The sequence below is a fragment of the Lagopus muta genome, chromosome 3 (genome assembly GCF_023343835.1).
Source record: "Lagopus muta isolate bLagMut1 chromosome 3, bLagMut1 primary, whole genome shotgun sequence".
Lineage (NCBI taxonomy): Eukaryota > Metazoa > Chordata > Aves > Galliformes > Phasianidae > Lagopus > Lagopus muta.
Genome location: NC_064435.1, coordinates 14202984 through 14218851, shown reverse-complemented (window position 1 = coordinate 14218851; position 15868 = coordinate 14202984). Strand labels below are relative to the sequence as shown.

At 42.0% G+C, this 15868-nt stretch overlaps 1 protein-coding gene across 2 annotated transcripts in view; it reads right to left on the bottom strand.

Annotated features, from left to right (window-relative positions):
- The window catches only part of SAMD12 (sterile alpha motif domain containing 12), a 177441-nt gene that overhangs the window by 39708 nt on the left and 121865 nt on the right, over positions 1-15868 (bottom strand). Inside the window, exon 5 of one of the 2 annotated variants that reach the window (XR_007375813.1) lies at positions 15439-15686. The exons of the other annotated variant lie outside the window; for it this stretch is intronic. The gene's annotated coding sequence lies outside the window, so the exon portion shown is untranslated. The remainder of the gene's footprint in view (positions 1-15438; positions 15687-15868) is intronic. 2 annotated transcript variants of the gene reach the window in all.

Below are 15868 nucleotides of genomic sequence, written 5' to 3'. Positions count from 1 at the left end.
GCACATAATCCTCAGCTCCTTCATAAATGTTGATCCACAGCTGGGTCACATCAACTGCTGCAGAGCACAAGCAGTAGTAACAGATGCTACCAATACGTAACTACGTTGGCTGTGTTAAGCCCCAAGTTTTGCAGAGGTAGGCATAGGCTTGCTCATTTTCACATTCATTTTTGTCGAGCCTTAGGTGGAGCAAGGCTCCCCCCACTACCATTTTATCTGCCAGTTCAAACGGTAGAACCAGTTTCATCAACATTTGGGGCCTTATTTGCCTAAATGTGAACACTTATTAGAGGCTCTCAATGTATGCATAGTGATTATTTATCACCTAGAGCAAGGGTCAGTCATTCTTGGCTAGAAAATGATATCTATTGCTCACTGCTTTCTTGACCTTACTCTTGAAAATTATGTTAGTCAGCTGTTTGGTGGACTGAATACAGTCTCGCTGCATTGGATTTGGTCCAATTTCAATTCTAGAAGTTTTTGGAGGACATTTTTCTATTTTATTGGTTCAACATACTTTTTCCTTTGAGCATTTTTTTTTTTGTCAGATTAACTAAGAAAGCCAGTCATCAGTGTTCTCAGTCGGGACTCCTTTTCTCTTTATTGTCTTCAGTTAATACTTTATCTTATCTTCTTTAATGAGTGCCCCATCACCTCTATATTATGCAAGATTTCTTTGGTGCTTCCAAACCGACCAGTAACTACCAACCCCAAATACTCCCACTCTAATGATGAATCCAGCAGATCAGATAGAGATATAATTCAAAGGAGTGATTAGCAATCTTAGCTTGCACAAAAAAATAACTGAAAAACAATGAAAAGTATACTGACATGATCTGTTCTATTTAGCATCAATTATGGAGATAGTGTGAAGTTGATAGATCTCAAATTTTAATTACCTTGAAATCTGCAGAGTGGTTTACTAAATGCTTTTTTGTTTAAGTCTATTTAATATAGTATTTAATTAGACTGCATTCTAGGTCAAAGTAATTTAATTTAGAAGTGTATTACCAGTAGGTGCTACATAAACAGCATTAAGAAAACCTTGCAGGTTGAGATCATACAGTCATCGGCAGAGTTGCTCCCTTGCTCTTGGACAAGCTGATTATTTAAAAATCTCTGTTACAGAAAATGAGAAAACACAAAAATGTGCTTTGTGATTTATAAATTCTACACACGTACAGAGCTATCCTGTGCCCAGTGCACATCCTTAGATGAGTGGGAACAGAAGGAGTCAGGGGTTAAAGAATATTAAGTTGCATTCAAAAGGATTTTTCTATAAGGCAATGAAAAAATCCCAAACGTACACACTGCTCTAACACAAAACTGCTTTAGAATATTCATAGGGCACTCATACTTGGCTTAAAGCATGTCATATTTGATGCACAACACTCCAGCCATCTCTTTAAAATCTGTCAGTACAGAGAGTGCTCCAGCAAGGCCTTGGACAATTCCACACAGTTCAAAAACATATTTAAGCCTTGGCAGTGTTTTCCCTTTACACTTAGAACATATTTTCATCACCAACACCAAACGAAAATTTGTCCAAGCTCATCGTGCCCCGAGAGCCAGGGTCTGTCACCATGCTCCTGGCCTTGCTTCCTATCCACTCAAAATGCTGCCGCAAAGACTATTCCCTGTTTCCTTGCTTTGATAATAATGGATAATGTATTTGCAACAGCAGACTCAGAAGACTGTCAAGGTCCCTCCAAGCACAGCCTATCTTTGCCTATCCTTTCTTATTTGTTGCTCAGCTATTGATCCTCTCTTTGCCACTGACACTAAATGCTGCTACCCAGTCAAAAAACCTCCAAAGACAATTAGATTTTCTCACAGAGGTTCTCACTTCTGGGCACAGTTTGTTCAAAAAATCTGCAAGGCCACACCTTCCTGTCTTCTTGAGAAATCCTAGAAAGATTTTCCTCTAATGCGATGTCCCAAAAAACCTGACAGATTTGTTGGGATCGTGGATCATCGTGAGAGCTATTGTCTTATTATTCTCTCATATTCACTTGATGCATTTACCTGCTGCTTTCTCACATATTTAGCATGCAATCTTTTGCAATCTTTAAACTCCATATTCATAAAGCACCAAGTGCACCGCGGAGTTGGCCCACAAGGAGGGCTTCTGAAGCGCTGTCATAATACAAATAAGCACAAAGACATAACAGCAGCTCACGGAAAGAATTAATTTACCCTCTGCTTTTAGCAGTAGGAAAAGAGGACAGAAAATGACGAGGGCACACTGCAGAACAGACTACGTGTGCCAGTTAATGTACAGGGAAGAGATTTTGCAGGAAGCCTCATAATTACCTTCACAGTGAATCAATCTGCATGTTCTTCATGATGACACCTTAAGCAGAATCCAGGTCGAAGCACACTCAGGCACCTCCACATAGGACTTGTCTTGTTACCAGCTCCTTCGCCACCACTCCCTGTGCTGGGAAGGGCACGCAGCTCTCCCAAAAGGCTGCTCAGCTCTACGGTGAGGTTACTGTTCTTTGGTTCAAAATTAGTTTGTGATATATGTCAAGGGTATTTCCAAGAAGTACCACAGACTATTGCCATACATACATTTGTGATCAACTGTTTTCCAGGATGAACCACAGAAGAGTAACACTTCATCGAGAATCTCTGGTGAGCACCTTCAGAACTCACTGTGAATTGCAGCCTCTGCCATCGCAGCAGCCTGATGCTGTCGTTTCACACAAACAGGACCAGGTATCCCACTAGTTTTATGGCTTTGTAACTCTTTTAAAAATGTGTTTTAATTAACAAAATAAAATAAGGGTTGTTATTTTATATACATCAACTATATTACACATTTTATGAGGGCTGCTCCAAAAGTAATGCCTCCCATTTTATTATGTTGGTCTGTGACATCAGAGGTGGATGCTGAAGGTACAGCAGTAGAGGTGAATCTTCCCACCAATGTTCCATTACATTTTTATGCTGTGTAACAGATGGCAGCAGAGGGAAAGTCGGACAAAACGGAGTCTGATACAGAAGTACATATGAAGCAAAGGTGTGTCACTGAATTTCTCCATGCAGAAAAACTTGCACCTCTTGACATTCATTGACACTTACTGAATGTATGTAGAGACAAACAGTGGATGTGAGCACAGTGAGCCAGAGCACAGTACATTTCAGCAGAGCTGACAGTGACAGCAGGTCACCTCTGCTGGTGCAGATTTTTACAATCACAGCACGCAGGCTCTAGTTAATCACTGGTGAAAATGTATAGCTTAATAGTAGCGTCTATGTGAAAAAATAGCGTTTTGTAGCTGATATCAAGTAGCATTATTGTGGTCTTTGTATCTGTTGTAGCTTCCACAGAAATAATTAGAAGACGTTACTTTTGGAGCAGCCTACGTGTTTGCAGACTAAGACATTTCCTCTTCACTCAGTGCAGCCCAGGCAAGCCAAAAGGTTTGATGTGCTTGGAATAAATCTATAAAGATTTGATACAGAATTCTTGACACTTGTAGGTACCTTGCAAAAATCTTGCTGTCTCAGGGAACACATGTACAAAAGTAATCCCTGTTTTGTAGAAGATACAGCCATGTACTACTGCTTATGTAAAGGAAACTTTGAGATGTGCAAATAGAAAATGTTGCAGTGCTGTGGTAAATTATGCAAATATCACTTGCGTGGAAGTACCCTCTAACAATGATCTCGTTTGTGTTTTCTCCAAATTTCCATCAGCTTGGAGTTTAACTAAACAAACACCATTCTCGTGTTATTATTTGGAGAGAGAACCCAGTGGGAACTCCACTTGTTCTCTGAATCATGTCCCAGATCTATCTAGACTAAAACCTCCACCACCCACATTTCCAGACAGTTCTACTTTCACCTGCAAAAATTAACCCTTGGCTCTGCTGCATCTCTCCAGATCTCAAGGCAATTGGTTACTAGGCAACCAGCCCCTATTTTCCCTGGCTTGCTTGTTTAATTGAAGCCTGTACTAAATAACACTGCCAAAGAGGGAAGTCATTCACTAACGGTGCACAGCTATTACTGAAGTCTCTGGTAGAGACCAGTAGGGATGAGAGAAGGAAAGCAGTGCACCCCTTTACAGTGTGCAAACACTGTAAACAACCTTTAAATATATGAGGAAAGACCTTTTATCTGTTTTATCCATCGGACTGATCTTCTAATTAGATGTCCATCCTGCTGTTTGAGTCCAACAAGAGGCAGTAGAAATTTGCAGCAAGAAGGGGAGAAGCAGCAGCAGCCTCCATCTAGATTGCCTAAATGCCTACAGGAACTCTGAAAACTTGAGCCAATCTACTGAACATTCTCACTACTCTGGTAAGTGGAAAAGTGTGCTGGGGATCTCACTGCCTCTACAGACAACCTCTGTGCTAGATACAGAGCAGCTCAAAGCAGCGCTGACCAGACCTGCTCCAGCACAAGCCTGCAGAAAATTCAGAGCAAATGGAATAAAAAATAAATCTACAAATTTCCTCATTTAAGGAGTGGAGAAGGAAAGATGTACTCGACTTTTAGGAATAGCGTTCAACCACCAGTTTTTGACCCAAGTCTTAGGCAACAAAGCAGCTGTATCACACATTTTTATGATGTGAGATGTGTGCAGCTAGGAATTCTTCTAAAAAAACTCTGCCTGCCTTCTCCAAGTTAACTCCTTGCTCCCTGAAAACCAAATTCTTGTCCAAGCAAATTCTGTCAGACTGCAGATCTAGGTGTTATAGTCTGGCTCCAACCACCTCCCCCCCCTCCCTTCCCGATCAAAAGCATTTAAAAGCCTTGATAAATTTAGAATCTAATTACTTTATATTCAGTGTATAAATACAGCCTCAAATTTGAACTGCCCTCTGGATGCCTATCTGACATGGTGGCTTGAAAGGGATTTCTTGCCTCCCAACTTCAAGTAAGTAATGCAAGTTTAGTGAGAGAAACCCAGGTTGTAATATTTCCTGACTGCAGCATAGAGAAATTAAACACTTCTCCATTATGCCTAATTTTTTTCCTTTATGGCAAGGGAGATTTTCCAAAGAGATAAGAATAAAATATTTCACTCAAGAAGTTCAAGAACTCAGAATTAGACTGTGATACCTGAAATAGTGACACACCTGCTTTATATCTCATCCTGACTCATGACACCTATCTTCAAATTACCCTCTGCCAGCCAGTGGATAAGACTTGTCTAGAAGCTCCAAGTGACTAATTGGCAAGAATATCTCAAAGAAAATGTTTTTAATTATGTGTGTTTGACATTTTTTGTATATTTTGTGAGATAATAAATACATTTTCACCAGGTTTCCATTGACACCATATGGCAGCTCACAAAAAGCTGAACAAATTAGGTGTAATGAGGCTCATTAAAAAAAAAAAAAAAAAAAAAAAAAAAGGAAGTTCTGCTATTTAGGAGGACTTTAAATTTTGCAGGATGGGTTTCAGATGGAGGACATACCCGCTTCTCAGGAACTTCTGCTCAATGATCGGAGGTAGCAGTGGACAAAAAGCAGACTTGAGGACACTTAAACTGTAAATAAAAGGCAGAATAGAAATAGCTTTCACAGAATTAGATGCAAACTACACACCCTTAGAAGTGGGGACATTTAGAGAGATGCCAGCTGAGCAACGTACTGATACTGGCCTGGAGTCTGACAACAGCTTCAGTTAGTCAGATGTCTATGGAGTTGAAGGTACCAGGCCACTAGCCCAGCTGAAGAACTAGGGTGAAAGAGCTATGGGCAAGAAATGGGAAAAGGATTCTACTGAGGATGGATTAGTCTCTGCCTTTTGTCTCTTCAGTCAAGAGGGAAGGAGAATTGGAATATGTCTTGATCTAAGTAAAATAAAACAAGTACAGTACTGTGGACTGATGTTGAAGATTCACAAGTAGATCACAGATTCACAGAATTGCAGGGATTGGAAGGAACCTCAAGAGATGACATCAAGTCCAACCCCCACACTAAAGCAGGTTCTCTGCAATAGGTCACACAAGTAGGCATCCAGCCGGGTCTTGAATATCTCCATAGAAAGAGACTCTACAACCTCTCTGGGCAATCTGTTCCAGTGCTTTGTTACTCTTACCATAAAGTTCTTCCACATCTTAGTACAGAGCTTCCTGTGTTCCAGTTTTAGGCCATTGCTCCTTGTCCTATCACTACACACAACCAAGAAGAGCCTGGCCTCATTCATTTGTCTCTCACCTCCCTTTAGATATTTATCAACATTGTTCAGATCCCCTCTCAACCTTCCTTTCCTCAGGGTGAACAGACCCAGGTTACTCAGCCTTTCCTCATACAGGAGATGCTCCAGGCTGTTAATTGTCTTTGTGGCCCTCTGGTGGACTCCTTCTAGAAGATCTCTGTCCTTTTTGAAGTGGGGAGCCCAGAACTGGATGCAAATCATCAGGCAGCAGTCAAAACAGCAGCAGTGGCTGCTTGAAGAGGTTCCTGAGGGTCTATTTACATCAAACACTGTCGCTTTTCTGCCAGACTGCACACATCTTGGAGGACAGTGGACATCATCTGTAAAGGAGATCCTCCTCTGCCAAGGATAAATGCTTCCCAGTTTGGTCAGGAAGTGAGATGGAAACAGAAAGGGCAGCCTCAGGCTAATGCAGGTAGGGCAGAGTTCTGGCTCTGTTGCTAGCAGAGCTCTGAATCTTGACTTTCTTATTCTTTTTTCCTACACTGTTGTTGCCACTCTTTCCATTTCCCAGTAAACATCTGTTTATTTAAATCTCTTGCAGCTTGTTGCCTGTGAGATGGAAATACTGCGTATTGCCAAGTCCACAGAGACATGGGAGCCTTAGCCTGCAAGAACTGCAGCAATCCTATAAAATGTAACAGGATCCCTACTATCACCTTGTGGCACATACAAATAACCAGGCAGTGCTGTATCTTTTCCGTTAGGAATTTCTGAGTATTTCCAGCAGCACTAAGGATGCTTTTGGGTGATCCCAGAAGCTATAATTTGGACACAACCACATCAGGTTTAATTTGTACCATGGTCACTCTCACTTGAGCTACGCTACTTAGAGGAGAATCACTTGAGCTAATTCTGCAGTGAAAATCTGTCTGCAGCCTTAGAGAAAAGCCTAGGTGGTATTATTGCAGGACACATCCACTGCCTAATTGTTTGTTACAACTGCAGCTCAGAAAGACCAGGCACTTTATTACAGTTGCTGTAAGAAACAGCCTCCCTACCCTCTGCTTTGCACGTTTGAGTGCATGCTGCTTCTCTGCTGCTTTGAGGACAAACAGGATGGCAGTGAGTCACCTAATTCTGCAATCATCACATTGATAGACTGTGATTTATTTTGACTTATTTTATTATATATTTTTATGTTGCGATTACTAAAGTAAAGAGACCAAAATTGATCAGTGGATCGTTCAGTTATTCGAAAGTCATCTTTCATATTGAACCTAACCACAGTTCTTATCAGTACAGTGGTAAAAGCTGGTCACAGCATGACATGCAGACGTTCTTCCCATCTCCACATTTCCCTTTCCTTCCAGTCGTAACAGACTTGCTGGTAACAACTATCGTATGTAACCTGTGGCAATTTCCTAAAGCTCAATGCCTCTACCTAACGCCATCACACTGCAAGACTCCGCTGCAGGATCTCTGTTTTAAACATTAATGTCTAAAATAATGTCTTTAATAGAAGCAGCAGATGTACAAGAAATAAAGACATACAGAGCAGGAAAGAGGGAGGACAGCACTGATTAAGTTTTGCTGTGTTACAGCTTGTTCTTTCAGAAAGGCTTGCCATCAGCTGTTCCCTAGCACTGTGCATGTGTCTCTTTTGGCTGGAAAACACGGCATTGTGTGTCAGCTGCAGCATGACTTCTCCTGGCTATTGCTCACTAATTGCAGACCCACTTCAGGGTCATTCAGCTGAGCAGCCTATCTACTCAACAGGATGCTGCATTTCCCCATTATGAAAAATGCTTCGTGTGGCATATTATGCTGAAGGCTCTACAATGAGAGATACAATATACAAATTACATTACATCAGCTGTGTACTTTCTCCCAATCCATGGTGTCTTTTTTAGGATAATGAAATAAACTAATTCATGATAATGCCTCTGGTGTTGATCTAACTGCGATTTTCCCACTTCTCTGCTTGTGTTTAAGTGCACGTAGAAGAGCGGTACTCTTCTCTAATACCTTAAAAGATACACACTAAAATGATATCTAACCATCCTGAAACAAAAGGACCCCACTTCTACAGGCCATATGTCCTTAAGAGGTCCTTTCGTAAGGAGAGCACTGTTAGAGGAGAAAATGGAAACAAAGCATTGTGGCTCCATCTGGTCTTGCAAAGTCCAGAGAATAATAATTGGGCAAAAAAGTGGGGAAGAAATACATCAGAGATGATCAAAACAGAGAAAAACGGTAACCTTTTTACTTATTTACAGACTGCTCAAATATCCAAAGGGAGCTCTGCATAGCTCTTAGAAGTCCCCAAGCTGGGGACGCTTAAGAGATTCACTACCTGTGTCATATTTCCCTATTTCACATTGCCACAAAGAGGACTTAAAGCTGATAAAATATACTTCCAAAGAGCACATTAGTCTCCTTTTGGAATGATGAGTTTCCATTAAGACTGACAGGTATTTTCCATAATTTCCCATGGGATAAAATCCCCAGACTCCTCTAAAAGGTTTTCAAACCCCACTGCTGCTGCCATTCAAAACACACAAGCAAAACACCCTGCTCCTACTGTCCAACGCAAAGTGCTGTTCAAAAACAAATGACAAATTCTCCAACAAATTGCTGCTGAATACAATTTGCCTGCCCTCCTTGATTTTGCTTATAAGGAAGAGTGTTTTGTTCACATTACTCTTCCTGCCAAAAGCATATTATCACGAGCTAAAGGGGGAAATTACTTTGTGGGAGCCTTTAATTAAAAGAGGGTAGCATTTCGGTGCCCCTTTTCTTTGTGATAGATATTGCTGCCCTTCCCCTCTCCTTTCTTCGTCGAAAGGAAAAAACAATCCAGAGCAGGTTGGCATGACAGGCTTTTACCAAATCGCCGTCACCACTGAAATTCACTCCCTTTATACACTCTCGACATTGCTTAATGCTATAAATAACTGCTCTGTTCATCAGGGTCCTGCTGGAGACTGGCTATCACACCGCTTTTTTCTAGCACTGTCCAGTAATTGCAAACCATGATTTTCTCACCAATGTGTTTATTTAGCATTAAGAAATAATTGGAAGGAACATGGTATCACAGTCTGGCTGTGTTCGTCTTTTCTTGGGTGAGAGAGTGTACAGACGAGTGTGTGTTCTTTAGATGATTACTCTTTCCCTCTGCTTCACTTCTATCTTCACTTCTATCTAGCTGACAGAGATATCAGTCAGAAGCCACAGCCAGACGTCCTTGTGCTATTTGTGATCAGATATCCTTCAGGGATTTGCCGCCTGGCAGGCCACTGCAAGGTTTTAGGACCTTCTGCAATTATCCCATTTTTTCCTGGAAGTAGAATTTTCTCCTTTAAATGGATTCCCTCTTCCTTTTGGGGCTGATATACATCTATGAAGCGTATCGTGCTTTCAGTGCTTAAAAACTCCTGGATCAGCAGAAGTGTGTGCATAGTAGATGCTAAGGGTTTATCTGACAGCGTGAGGCATTTGGATGGTAAATTCCCAAGCTCATTTTAAAAGAAACGGTGGGGTCTTTATTTTCACTGTTATACAGCACAAATTTATCACAATTGGAATAAAAGACTTGGCAAAAAAACATAAGCACCTCCTTGTCAAGAAACCATTACCTAAATAGCCCCCGAGATGAATCACAAGCACAAAACCACATTCTGTCCTCAGGAGATGCCTTTCAAAGCCAGGAGGTGAAACAAGGCAGGAAAAAGTGCAGGGTTCCGAAAACGATGACCCAAGGTCACACTGTAATTCAGTGCAACGTGAGCTCAAATCCAAAACATGGAAACACTGAGGAAAATTAAGGTTAATCAACCTAAAGAATGAAGTCACTGTACAGGAAGTTGTGTGCCTTAAACCTACAAATGGATGCTTTCACTCAAGCATGAAGTGGTCATAAGTCACTACATCATAATTCTCCTTAGCGGATTTTATGTGCTTTATCACAGAAGCATTGACTTACAGCATTAGCTGGTTTGGCTTATCTTTCCTCCATGTACTTGGGCATACACAGCCCCACACTGTAATGACTGATTTGAAAGTTGAGCTCAGATTCGACACAGCAATTTGCTCTGTCCATTTAAATCTCTCACACCCCAAAATAATTGTGGTAGAGGTTAGGAAAGGACAGGAGTCCCAAGCTCAGCCAATGCTGTAAAAGCATCTAGTGAACTCCACTTTGAGCTGCATTTCAGAAATACCTGAACCACTTGGAGCTTTAGTATCTCCGCAGCATACCTCTCAGGTACTTCTGTGAACATGCTGAGTTGTAGCCATGGGGCTGTGGTATCTGGGACAGAAGCATGTCCTGGTAGGAAGAAATTGCCATTGTAGGACAACAGAAGCTAAGGTTGTTTAAAAAATGCATTATAAAAGGCATTTTAAGAATCTGAGTAATAAAAGCTGTGGTTCTAGGCTGAAGAATGATTCCATTAATGCAACTGTCACTAGATGTTTCCATGTTTATTATGTGCTAGTAACTCTGAACTGAATGTGCTCAATTTGTGAGTACAAAGACATTTTTCTTCTAACAGCCAATCTGAAAAAGTCAAGCTGGGATCTGAGAGGTGTGGCAGGTTTTTCATTCTCATACCTCATTACCAGTAAATGTAAATTAATACATACTTGCTTATGTGGCTACAACAGATTCTTATTTTGCTGGGTTTTTTTTTTTTTTTCCTAATCTTGAAACTGGTTTGAATACAACAGCCAAAAAATGCAAACCAGAACACAGAGTTTATGCAGCGCTGACCCCACTGCCTGTACACTATAACTCTGCATACACAAGCACAAATCCAAACCATCCGACTAATACCACGAATGTTGCAACACTAATAACCAAGATAAATGATGAAGATACAACGGCTTAGAGTCAAACCCTCCCCAGACTACTGCATGTTTTGTTATTGTCCTCTGAACTCTTGCCAGCATCTTTTCAGGAATGACTGCACAGGGCTCCATGTATTATCCCAGACACAGTCACAAAAAGCCAGATAGGAAGGCTATTACCCCTCTATATTATAATATAGTATCTCTGTCACTACTTCCCTGGTGGCAAGTACTGTACTGCGAATTTATACGCAACCTCTAGCCTAGATGCTGGAAGGGCAGAAGTTTATCAAAATGGCTTTGAGCAACACTTCACCCAGCTCTGTTGTAAGCCACCAGACTGGCTCAGAGGGACAGATTCAAGCTGCTGCCTCTCCCTGGGACAAGGCTGCAAGCAGTTGAAGTCAGTAGCCCTGCTGCAATGAAATGAGATTTTTTGAAAACTAACCTAAATTATAATTAGTTTGTAATAATTAGCAAGGAACAACAACAATAAAAATAGGATTCATTTGCTTAAAATGATTTTTAATGTTGTAATGACTGGTACGTAATTATACCAGAGAAGGGCTATTGAAAACAGGGAGAAAAGATAACTTCAGAAAAGAGAACTCATTTGGTGTTTATTTGCTCCAGGGTTCTAATTACTCTGGAAACTAGCAGCCCTCCTGATAGGATTACCACCACAACGCAACTGCAGCTGCAAGGAACGCTGAGCACATCAGTTTTTTAGCACCATTAAGACAGTCCTCTATAAATACCAGATGCATCTATCTATCCATTACTGTCCCCTCTCAGTGCTTATTAGCCCAGCAGTCGCAGAGCATATCACAAAAATGAAATGTGTATCGGTGGCAGAACTGGCGCAGTAGAGCAAGTAATTTGTATAAGGCTGTATAAGAGTTTAAGTTTTATTATTAAGTATATGTCACAGATATACTAGCTCCAGTTCATCTTTCCTCCCCTTATAGTTCAGATTTATACACTTATTAATAAACTCCGGATGGTCATTTCAACACTCTCATTTAGCAGAATAAGCTAGTGATATCTGATCAAGCTTGCATGGACACTGCATGGCGAAGTACAGAGCCCTGGCAACTTTAATTGTGGCCATTGGGGGGAGATTGATGATGCCATCTATCCCGGTCCTATCTAATAAATCACATCTTCCCCAGCCTCCAGCTGTTAGGTTGGAGGGGAAACGCCGGTCAGTCTCAGTGCTCTGAGCACTCAGAGGTGGGCTGCGGAGGACGCTGGGTTTCCAGGGAGCCACACAATGCGGTATTTCTCTCACTTTTGCCCATGTGGATGCTCAGACAATTGCTTTTGCAGGTGGGTTTTGAAAACCATTAAGAGGAGCAGTTTTGCTCAGCCAAAAAGGGAGGAGGGACTTCAGAGCTAAGGCACTGAACAGCAACTCCAGAAGCTCAGGTTCAGCCCTGGCTCCAGTACGGCTTTCCCAAGCAGCCTAAAGCCATGCTTCTGTGCCTCCTGGAGGAGTAATCCTCAACTGGTGCTTCTCACCATTTGTTTTCTTTAGTGGAGAAGGCCTTCAGGACAGCCACTGCCTTTTGCTGAATATATATGTGCAGCCATTTTCACCTGGGGGTGGTAGGCACATCAGCAATGCAAAACTACAACTGTAAGAGTGGAACACGTCTTCAAACATCGCGTGTTCTTTCCCCCTCCTCTCATTTTTCCAGCAAGCTGATAAGAAAAATTAACATTGCAGAGCATTTCATTTCCAAAACCTGATTTGAACAGCATCATGCAGAAAAAGGCAAAAATGTTCTATAAAAGAATATATTTATCAAAATAATCAGCAGGCAGGGCAATGCCAAACTGGCAGTTTCTAATACTCTAATACTCTTTGTGCCACAGCATCAGAGGAGAAATTAAGATTCTTACATTACACTTTTACTGACTGTGTTACTCTAAGACCTACAAGAGAAGGAGGGAGCTATCCTGGCTGAACTGTGCTTCTCCACATCAGAAGACAACACAGACCAGCTCAAAGACAAGCACAGCAGACACAGAGACACAAGGAAACAATGAAACAGCACTGGTCAGCAAGACAGCAAGCAGTCAGCACATCGCAGTAGCTCAAATGCTGTCAAATTTTTGCCAGAAAAAACACAGTCATCAAGTGGGAGCTGAAGGAAACCATGGGATGATTTTGCAGTGGCTCTCAGGGAGTGCTCGAGGGGCAACACAGGTGATAGCATCAGGTAGGTGGATGGCGGAATTGCAGCAATGGTGAATGACCTCACTTTCCACGTGAGATGCTAGGGGTGGGAGGGAAGAACCCTGAGAAGGCCTGGAACAAAAGAGAAGCTGCCTAGGTTTGCTATATATCCAGGAGCTGGGCCTGAAGAGGATTTCCAGTCACTTTGTGGGGGGCAGATTACCAAAGACTACAGAAGTTCTCCTTCACTATGCTTACAGACATCCCAGAGATAGGTGCCCAAAGACAATAGCACAGACCTGAAGACTCCTGAAGTCTTAACTTATTTGAGCTACGTGCACAACAATAGGAAAAGACTCTATCATATCTTTGTTAATGACCTCATTAATGAATACAGAGAGAGGCTCACTGCTGCAAATCCTAATTGCTGGCTAATGACTATAACAGCAAATAGTACCTATTTCTTGAGCAATCACATCAAGTGAAATGCTTACTGCTGCCTCACATTCCCAAGCTGATCTTCAGCTTTCAAAGAGGAAAAGAGGGACTGAGAATGCTTCATACAGTCACATAATAGTTTCAGTTGTGAAAAAGACACAGCTTCATGATTTCCAAAGCTATTTTTGTACGTGCTTGGAGAAAGCGCAGTTTAACAAAACTTCACAATCAGCGATCCTCACAAAATGTTCAGCATGTATTTGCCAGTTCTTTACTAAGCTAATTCATTTTTTAAAAGCAGCTTAGAAGAGATTTCCGCACAGATTTAGATTTGCATTCCATTGTATGATATTCTTCAGTACAAATGAAACGCTTTGGAGATAAGAACAATCACACTGTTTCATTAGCCTGAAATATCTCAGATGGGTACAGCAATAAAAATAGATAATAAAATAAAAGATAGCTTTTAGATATGAGCACAGCAGAAAAGCTGTGTTTCATAGCAAGGGTTCAGAATGACTGGCAAAAAACATATGAACGAAGTTGTGTGAGTAAGGTCAGATCAGAGTGTGGACTGATATGCTCAGCTGGTGAAGTCCTTACCGCTCTCCCAGCTGTGTGTGTTGTGTATGCTAATGCACTGGGAGCTTCAGTGCTTCCAGGGGTTGTTTTAACTCACAGGCAAAACCAAATACAGATGCAAATGTTCCCTAATGAGAAAATGTTCCACGGCCCCTCCAGACAGAGAGGTCAACCTTATGATCTACAGACGTTCTTTTTCCTAAGGTTGAGCAGGATGCCATTCACATGCGAATGTCTCAGAGCATCCTTCCTCCTTCCACAGGAAGCACTGCTGAGTGCCCCTTTCTCCAAGTCATCCCAAGGTTTAACTAAGGATAGTGGAAGTCAGTGGCAGCCCCAGAATATATTGTAAGCAGTGCTTGACTTACATACTAATATATTCTTTGGGTGTTTTTTTTTTTTTCCCCCCAGAAAAGCTAAATATTACTCTTGTTAGAAAAATGAAACCAAAATAAATGAATATCCTGGTTGAAGGGATAGAATCCACCCTCAGTAAGTTTGCTGGTGATATAAAGCTGGGAGGAGGGCTGACACACTGGAAGGTTGTGCTACCATTCAACAAGACTAGAAAACTCAACTAGAACTACCAGAGTAGGGGATCCTCAAAGCGTCCCACTTTGAAGCTGATGATGGCGGTGGATGCCCTGGGCCTGGAGCTGGATCACAGGTCAATAAGACAGCACCTATGGTGCAGGATAAGGGAACTCCAATTGGTAAATCAGCCTCAATGGGAGCCCAACTGAAATGCTTGTACACTAATGCACAGAACATGGGGAACAAGCAAGAAGAGTGTGCAATGCAGGTGCACACAGTTGCAGGTGTGTGCGTGCTTACAGACCTGTGATGTCACTGGCATAACTGAGACATGATGAGATGGCTCTCACAACTGGAACGTAGGAATAGCTGGGTATAAACTCTTCAGGAAACACAGGCAGTGGAAAATTGGAGGCAGTGTTGCCCTCTATATGAACGACCAGCTGGAGTCAATGGAGCTCCATGTGGGCATGGATGAGGAGCTGACAGAGAGCCTATGGTTTAGGGTTAAAGGGAAGGCAGGAGAAGGAGACATCGCAGTGGGATTCTACTACAGGTTGCCTGATTGGGAATACGGAGTGGATGAGGTCCTCTATAAACAAAGAGCAGCTTCATGTCCACAAAACATGTCCTCATTGGGGACTTCAACCACCCTGATATCTGTTGGAGGAACAACACAGCAGGGCACCAGAGATTGAAGAGATTCCTGGAATGTGTTGATGATAACTTACTTTTCCAAGTAGTAAAAGGAACCCATGAGAAGAGGTGCTATGCTGGATCCTGTCCTCACCAACAAGGAGGGGCTGATGACTGATGTGAAGCTCAATGGCAGCCTTGGCTGCAGTGACCATGAAATGGTGGAGTTTAGGTCCTTAGGGCATCAAAGAGGGTATGCAGCAAGCTTGCTATTCTGGACTTCAAGAGAGTAGACTTCAGCTTCTTCAGGGAACTGCTTGGCAGGGTGACATGGAATAAATCCCTGGAAGGAAGAGGGGCCAAAGAAAGCTGGTCAGTATTCAAGGACATCTTCTCCAAGTCCAGAAATGGTGCATCCCGAGAAAACGGGAGGCAGGCAACAATGCCAGAAGGCCTTGGTGGATCAACGAAGAACTGCTGGACTTACTTATGTACAATAAAGAAAGTCTATAGGGAGTGGAAGCA